The 8,601-nt window shown below is 39.6% G+C and overlaps 1 protein-coding gene across 1 annotated transcript in view; it reads left to right on the top strand.

Annotated features, from left to right (window-relative positions):
* The window catches only part of ANKFN1 (ankyrin-repeat and fibronectin type III domain containing 1), a 60,836-nt gene that overhangs the window by 28,188 nt on the left and 24,047 nt on the right, over positions 1 to 8,601 (top strand). The gene's annotated exons all lie outside the window — the stretch shown is intronic.

The raw sequence follows: 8,601 nt of genomic DNA, 5'->3' as shown, positions 1-8,601 counted from the left end.
CCTGCTGAATAGGTGTGGTCTGATATTTTTTACAGTAGTTCATTTATGGCATTTTATTAGGTCTCCTGGGCACTTTATTTGCACATTACATTTTGCTAGCTAGCAGGACTGTGCAATTTGACTTCTATTTTTATGCCTAGCAAGTACAGAAATGTAGAAACGTTAAAACAAACCTTTCTATTTCTAGCTCCTGTCAATGTCTGTAGTATGTGTTGGACAACATAAAATTGAAGAACTTCTATTTTTTAAGTTTGCCATGTATTTAAAACCACCTTTGAACACATATCACATATTAAGTGATGGTGTAATTAACTAATATGGTTGATCAGATACCAGTTACTTACATTAATCTTTCTTTCCTCCTGCTTTGTGTTTTATAAGGATTTTGAACAGCAGCTCAAGATGAATAGCTATTAGAAAATCCATACATATAGATCGTGGGTTTTACTTTTGGTGTTTTTTCTGCCTTTGGTGTCCAAGAATAAATGCTCATATCATGATATTGCTGAATTGTAGCTATTGCTTCAACTTTGCTTTGATTTACCAAAATTAGTAAGTATTTTTAAAAACTACTTGCATGTGGCTAAGCATTACAGCTTCCAGTTCATAGGTATTGCATAGAAGAGGTAATTAAATTTCTTATAATCAGTGGCAGGAAGTTCAGCTTCTGTCTTGAAGGAGACTCCTGATTTAGCAGACCTTTTGATTCATGGGTTTGGGAACACTTCCTCACTGGAGACCTAAAACCAGAATGTCTTCAAAGGGATTGTGGCAAAGATCCCCTGCTCACTGCTTTGTCCGAAGTCTTCTCTGGTCCATCTTGGACTTCTTTGGACCATTTACAAGCATAAAAGTTCTAAAACATAGTTTGCCTCTCCAACCAAAATGTGATACTGTTCTAGTAGTCAGATCTACTCACAAAACTGATAAATGAATGTAAATTTGGAATCAGGCCTTTGGATCTGCTTCAAGCTCTTACCTCATGTACTGAGCCTAAATTGCAGGGCTTACTGTTTTCATGCATGAATGCACAATCAGTTCACGCATGAACACCCAATCAATTTATGCATGAGCACCCAATCAGTTCATGCATGAGCACCCATTTAATTTACTAATGAACACTCAGCTGGTTCACACATCAGCACCCTATTAAGTCAGGTCTCAGCACTCAGTGAGTTCACGCCTGAGCACCCGTTTAGCTCACACCCGAGTGTAGTGTTGGGTACACATGGCAGGTTCCAGTAGCCAGGGGCCACAGGTGTGGGAGGGGGTCCCAGCTGCTGGTCACAACTGGCCTGGTGAGCTCTAAATGTGATGGAAACCCCCGTCGCTGCCTGCAGCCCCACTGTGGAGGCATGGGAAGCTGACAGGAGGAAAGGGGGAGGATAGGGTAGTGACTGGGAAAGGCAAGGGAAATGTGTTCACTTAAATGGTTAGTTTGTTATGTTTTCATTCTTCTCACTCTGAATGAGTGATTAGAAGTTTGTGTTAAATGACAATAAGTTAAGTTAAAATTCCCCAAATCAAGACTGTTTTGCCTGCAACACCTGGCTGTAGTGCTAGGGAAAGGTGAAAGCTCTTTAAGTTACTGTAGGGACTAGTTTATAAAGCAATAAAAGCCTTAAATATAATTAATTAACATCTCTGTAGCAAAGTCTCTCTTTAAAAATGTATTTACAGGAGAATCAGAGGAGAGGCAGTGGAATCCCATTCACAGATTACTGGACTTAGTATTTGTGTATTTACTTGCTTTGTTAACAGTGCTGTGGAGTGTTCTTGTTTATCTCGTACTTTGTGATAGATTACTTGTTTGCATTTTCCTAACCACTCGTTATTAATTGGATTTTAATGGATTATGGTTTGGGAAGAAGCTGAGCCTAACCCACGCATGGCTCACACAAACAAGGAGTCCTTATGCTCCTGAGCTTCCCCTCCGGCGCTGGTTACAGGTGACACGAGTGAAACACCCTCTGGGAGTGGAAAGCTGGGGAACTGGAGCCAAGCCTCTTATACCTTTCTAGGATGTGAAGCCCTTGCATAAGAACCCCATTTATTCTCCAATCCTTTTTCACAGTTCTGACATATATTTTCTTCCACTTTTCTTTCCACAGCCAGAGTGGGATATGTTTGTCATTGCAGGGCTGAGACACAAATCTTGGCTGCTATTATAATCCATTGTAGCTTTTTAACCACTGGGCCCACATTGGAAGGCAGTTTGCACCCATATGGCACATTTTCTTAGTTATTTATTAAATGTTAGTAAGAAGTGTCATTTTCACTAACAAAAAGGACACAAGTTCTTTCTTGTGCTGGCATAGCTGACCTTATTACAAACAGATAAAGAATTGCTAGTACATAGAAAACACTAACTAAATACTTGAGGAAAAATGTAAATTTTTTTTTTTCTCTCTTGGTGAGAGTTTTATTACAATGCAAAAAAAAAAAAAAAAGATCTTATAAACCATTTATATAATGTAGGTTTGATATAAGAAGAACTAGTCAAACCATGATCAAGCAAAGATGTGTCTTTGGCACCCAGCCTGCTGTCGTAATGCTTCCCATAAACATCAGGACATAAAAGAGAGTGTTCTGGCCTGGGTGAAAGGAACATCCAGAAACAGGGCCACAAGAAATGTTATTTGACATCATCAGTTATTATTAGCTGGCATAAAAGGTAAAGGAGTCCACAGCAGTTTGGGAAGAAGTTTTACTGCAAATAAGGTATTCGATTATTTAAAAAATTCTCTGAGAAAAGTATCATGGAGATTTATAGCCACAGAAGTTTCAAATGAAGATGTGCACTCTAGGAATAGACTAAGAATGCTGCTCTTGGTAGTCTGCTTGGTACCATTCTGATGAGAGGCCCTTAAACCCATCCATAGGTCTTTCACACTAAAACACAGCAGTACTTTATTTACTTCAGGTGGATACTGTGCTGTTTGTTTGCATCTTTTTCCTTTTCACCCTTACTGATATTTCTACTGACCCAGTACAAAGAGCCTTGAATAAAGTTACAGAAATAACTGAAATAATAGTTCAGATCCAAACTAATGAACAGTAGTACTTCAAGCAGTTAGGAGCTCAGGTTTTAATTTAAGTAGTAGCTAGTAATCCTAGACCCAGGCTTTGAGTACACTGTTCTAATTTCTGTGTTTGCACAGCAATACACTTAAGTGCCTTAGGCATTGTAGTAAATCCCAGTTTGAGTCCCTAAGCAAACAAACAAATGAAAAGTTCACCTGTCCCTTTTGTAAATGTTGTGCCTTGTTTCATACTGTCCCTGTCTAAACTCTTGTTGAGCAGAAAGCAACCAATTCCAGACGTTCTCAGTTAGTGTGCATTTCTGGATGGATTATACCCCTCACACACACACAAAAAAAAAAAACCAGCCCACATCCATGGGAACAAATACAAACTCCTCAGTGCCAAACATTTGGTTTTTCCTAATGGAAGCACTATGCTGGAATCTCTGTCAGTACTCCCTACAGCTGGTATGACTTGTCTTTCTCCTATCGTTCTCTGGAGAATTTCCAAACATGAGAGAGCCATGAACAGAGCCTGAACCCAAACCTGCAAAAACTGAGTTCCTTTCTTAAAAAACACTTCAAGGCAGCTAGAAGGAGCTGACCAAATACTGCAAGCAATGTTCTCCATCTGAGCTGGTGATACTGTATCCACCAGCAAATGATTTCTGCTTTTCACTAGTGTTCAACTCTCTTGTGTTATACTTCTAAATATTTATTTAGGTACTTTCATCCTGATTTTATTCACACAAGTGGCAGTCTTCAATATCCTTAAATCAAGCTGCTAAGGCATTACAAGTGTAAATTATTCCAATTATTTCATAAAGATCAGCAGGCAGTAAAAGATGGTGTGAAGTGGTTTCTGGTGTTAGTGCTCTCTTTCAGTTTTACATTTCAAAGGAAGCTATTGAACAATGCAGTTATTTGTTTGGAGGCCCTTGGAAACACAAGCTAAGACCACAGTGTTCTTCAGGCTAGGCCCTGGATGTGGGGAGGAAGGGAAGGAGAAAGAACCTTTGCTGTTTAATTCTGGGTTAAGAGCCATAGTGGCATAATGCCTTGCCCAAGGTCACACAGCAGGTCAGTAGCCAATGCAAGAATAAACCAAATAAACCCCAGAACCCCAGCTCAGTACACTGTCCTGCAGACCCCATCACCTCACCGCAGAACTCATGTCCCTCATCCTCCTTCATCTACTCAGTAATTCAGAGAGTAATTTAAGTGCACGCAAAAACAAATGCCAAGAGAAGTGGCAAATTCTACCGTGGCTTGGACTGTTTGCCTGACTCAGGAGAAGGTGCTCTCCTGAATGAATCTGCACGAGGGTCAGGAGGTGTTTTGTGCCTTCACTTTGTCTCTTGTCTGTCAGTCTCTCTGATAAGCTATGCTCAGTATAATGGAAAGCTAGAGAGTAGAAAAGAAACAGGTGAAAATAAACTTCTCCCTGTATTTTAAATTACATGAATTGAGTATTAAAAAAAAAAAAAAAAAAAACAGCTTGGCCACAAGTAAGTTACATAACTTAAGCCAGTCTAAAATTATGTGCCAGCAATTTACATGAGTTTTATGTAACTGTTTATACTGCTGTTTATTTAAAAATTACTACTTATCTTGGCGACCGCAGCAACACATCGTGCATTTGCTAGCTCTGGAATACAGGGCACCTTCATTAAAACACATAGTCACCAATATATTAAACACAAAAAAAAACCCTGCTCTGACATAACGTGAAGTGTCAGATGGAAAGCCGCAACAGCAAAGACATTCAGCGTTCACAACAAAGCAGCCCTTTGGGGTGTGCAGAACAGGACTGGAACATGCTCCATCCTTAATTCACCCAGCAGCTTTCAGGTCCTATACTGCACACTCGCTACAGTCTACAAGACCAGCTCTTGTTCCTGGGTTCTTATAAAGGACCCTCTCATCTTCAGGTTTTTATACTTGAACATTTTTATATTCAGCTTTTAAAGTGCTGGGATTAGCTAAGCCTTTTGTTCTTTCTTGAAGTCCCAAGTACTTTGGAGTTATACAAACAGTTGGTATTTTTTGTTTACTACCAGAGCAGTCTCTCCCTCCACTCTCTCTCAGAAAGCAAGCGAAGATTTAGCAGAATCTTCCCGATGGGTTGCTCCTGCACAGAGTTACGTCACCTTTAGGTATGGTTAATCACAAGGGGAAGACCACGGATGTGTAAACGTGCCACATGGCCAGAAGGTGTGAGCAACACTGGCCTCATAAACGTAACATCGGTGACAAGCGTTTGTCCCTTGTTTTGGGGCCTGCTGAGTGAATAAGGTGCTCTACCTCTCCTTGCCTTCATTTTCCCATCTATAAAACAGGGACACTGATAGTCACATCCTTCTAAAAGGTTTGAAACCCAATTAATGAGTATAGTAGAATATTATGGATTATTCTTACATGACAATTATGGTAGAAACCCAAAATCTGGCAAGGTATAACTGGAGATTAAAACTTCAGTGATAAATTACTGAAGTTGATTTGTATTTCTTTAAAACTATATCATGTCATCCTCTTCTCATGTGAATCAGTAAAATCATGGGGAAAAAAAGTTTGTTAAAATCACAAGTAAGCCAAAAATTCCAAAATTTGTTATGAGTTTCTTTATGACAGGTCTCATGAGTCAGAGAATGACATTCTGTCAAAAGTAGCAATGCTTCAATGTATCCTGTTGATAAGTTTTCAGTAGTACTTTGAAACAAGGAGACAAAGAAGGCACTATTCCAACACAGCTGTGCAAAAAAATATTTATTTTTCAGTTATGGAAATTTTTATTGAAACTGTGAGGCGAGGTTTTTTCCTAATGTGATAGTTTTATGTATGTTTTAAAATTTAATATTGAGTAACTTTATATATGCCATCTTGTTAGGCAAATATCCTTTAAATGAGGGATTCTCAATCATAACCTGATCCACAAGCTAATACCATATTCCTATGGTTTTAATCTCATGGGTCTCAGCCACCCCACGGAAAGATAAAAAAGTAAGTGTGAAATGCTGGCCTCGCTCGGCTGTGTAACGAGAAGCAGAGCTGAGCCTCAGCCTGGCAGCCAGTGAAGACTCGGCTGGTTGAGGGGATCAGAGGGGTGCACAGCCCTCCCCTGTACCTCACGAAAGGTGTAGCAGCCTTGGGTGTTCTCCCTAGCAAGTTGTTGCCCTTCAAGAGACTGGGAGATCATGGTGTCACCCAGCAAGTGGATGAGGGTGTTTGCCCTGCACACAGGGTTTCACTACCAACATGAGCTGGGGTAACAGTCTGCTCTAGAACACCAGAGCAAAGCTGTCATTTATTATTTCAAAACCCACTTCCTCAGCTGTTCCCAAGACAGCTTTAAAGGCAGTGTCAGCCTTTCCAGCCATTGGTATCTCAGCTTCTTTCTCTGAACTCCGTGGCCCTTGGTTATTTCTGAGAACAAATTGCCATGCTGTTGCTAGTGATACTACTAGTATAATGATGTTTCTGCTGTAAACATGCTTGCAAACATGTAGGGTTGCAATCCTGTTTACATTAAGGGAGTTAATTCCTCTTCAGGCACTGTGTCGGGATCTCTAAATATTAGGAGCACTTTTCTGAATGCCACAAGTGGAAGGGTTGAGAAGAAGACCCACATCAAGAATAGGGCTGCAATGTTTGTTTGTGTAAGCTACCCAAATTTAAATACATCTCTGAACTACGGTTTATATTTGAGCAGTCTCCAGTCCATAGAACAGCTAAAAATCTGGGAAGCTCAAAAGCAGTTTAAAGCTGCTTATTTCACCTTTGGCTTTTGTTTTGTGCTGCCTGAAGTACGACCTGCCACTGCCCCTCATGCTGAGAAGCAAACTCAGCCAACTTGGGGGTTTCAGTGAAGATAGGATTTGTTGGCAGAATCTGTCCTGAGTGACACTACCTTGCTTTGCAGGAGTCTTTGAAAAGAAAAATGGTATCACAAGTGACTGCAAGCCTGTTGACATGTTCAGCACTTTGAACAGGTTTTCTCCAATTTATCCTTCTGCAAAACAGAGAACATGTCTGCTTGTAGCTTTTATACAATGCCCTTGATGATTTAATACAGTGTAGTTATAAACCCTGAAAATCATGGTTGACAATAGAAACTCTGTGAGGCCATCAAGTTCAATGGTATGTGTAAGTATTCCTATAGCTGTCAACAAAATCCTACAGTATAGTACTGTAACAGTCTTGACATTTTCATACCAATGTAGAGAGATAGCTTTCACTAAAGGTGGCCGTAATTAGGTGTTTCAAAGCCATGGGAAACTAGAAAAATATACACTGAAAAAGTTCAAAGACAATAGACAAAAGCAATTTCCTTCTCATTGCTGCAAATCCAAAAATGTTGCAGAACACGCTGTGCATTCACAAATTGCAATCACAGAAAAGGAGCAATCAGGAGAGAAAGGAAAAATGAGTTGTGCTATTGATACTTGGCTATTTTAGAAAAAATGTGTTGGCAGTTAAATGTTGTAAATGCTGAGAAAAAAAGTTCTCTGAAGACTTTTTCTTTTAACATGAAAATACCAGTATGTCACAGCCAGAAGATGAAAATTCCACATGCTGAAATTAAAATACTCTGTTCCACTCTAAATTATTGACTCCAATACTAATGAATATACAAACAAAGTATCTATAAACTATTTTGTGAATCTTAAAGGGAAAGTTTTGTTTGGAATTCTCTGCTTTGGTAAATCCAGAAAATTGATGGGATTTTCCCGCACCTACGGTAGAATGATTTAAGAGATTTATTTCACTATGTTTTTGATGGATTTTCCTGGAAGCATGAGTCTGAAGGCACAAGTTACTAAATGCCAGAGGTATGACTCCAGGATTAACCTGAACTCTAATCATGGTAACTGTCATTAATAAAGTATGATTTAAGAAAAAGAGGCTGTTTTCCTACCTACAGCCATCAGTTCCCCACTTGCATATATTCCTTTTTTTAAGCAACCTAGTAGTTTTTCATGGTCTGATACTATTTTACATTCACATTCATTTTTGCAAATACTGAGGAAGAGTATTGACAAAAGGAATGCTAATTTCATAACCCCTTAAGCAGGAATACATCTCATCTGTGCAAGCTGATGGGGAGCACTTTGGTAAAGGTACCCATTGTAATTTAGTCTGCAGGACAAGCTGGGAGGAACATGTCTGCCCAGTGTCACTTAATTCATTTAAGAAGTGGATACAACTTAAAAGATCCTTGTGGAGCTCTGTAATTTCAGTGACCACAGAAGCATCAGGCTTGGACAAGAGAGCCAGAAGCCACTTAGACCAATAAGGGACTCTAGCAGATTGTTGAATGTAGTCCAAGGAGGTTATTTCTACAGAACTTAGCCAAGGCTAGGTGGTGAGAGTTTTGTGGACATGTGGAGCCAAAAGGACTCTCTGCCCATGCAGAACCAATTGCAAAACTACCTTTTGTTGATTTGGATGCATAAACTGCCAAGTGGCATTAGCAGATCCAAATCCTCTACCTACTCCTTTCCACTACTTCTCTTTCTTTAAAATGAAACTATTTGAATGAGGGCAAATGTTGACTGAATGTAATTTGTATTGCAGCGTA

The sequence above is a fragment of the Merops nubicus genome, unplaced genomic scaffold (assembly GCF_000691845.1).
Source record: "Merops nubicus isolate BGI_N331 unplaced genomic scaffold, ASM69184v1 scaffold14565, whole genome shotgun sequence".
Classification (NCBI taxonomy): Eukaryota; Metazoa; Chordata; class Aves; order Coraciiformes; family Meropidae; genus Merops; species Merops nubicus.
The sequence above is the reverse complement of the archived record's forward strand: the minus strand, read 5'-3'. Positions and strand labels throughout refer to the sequence as shown.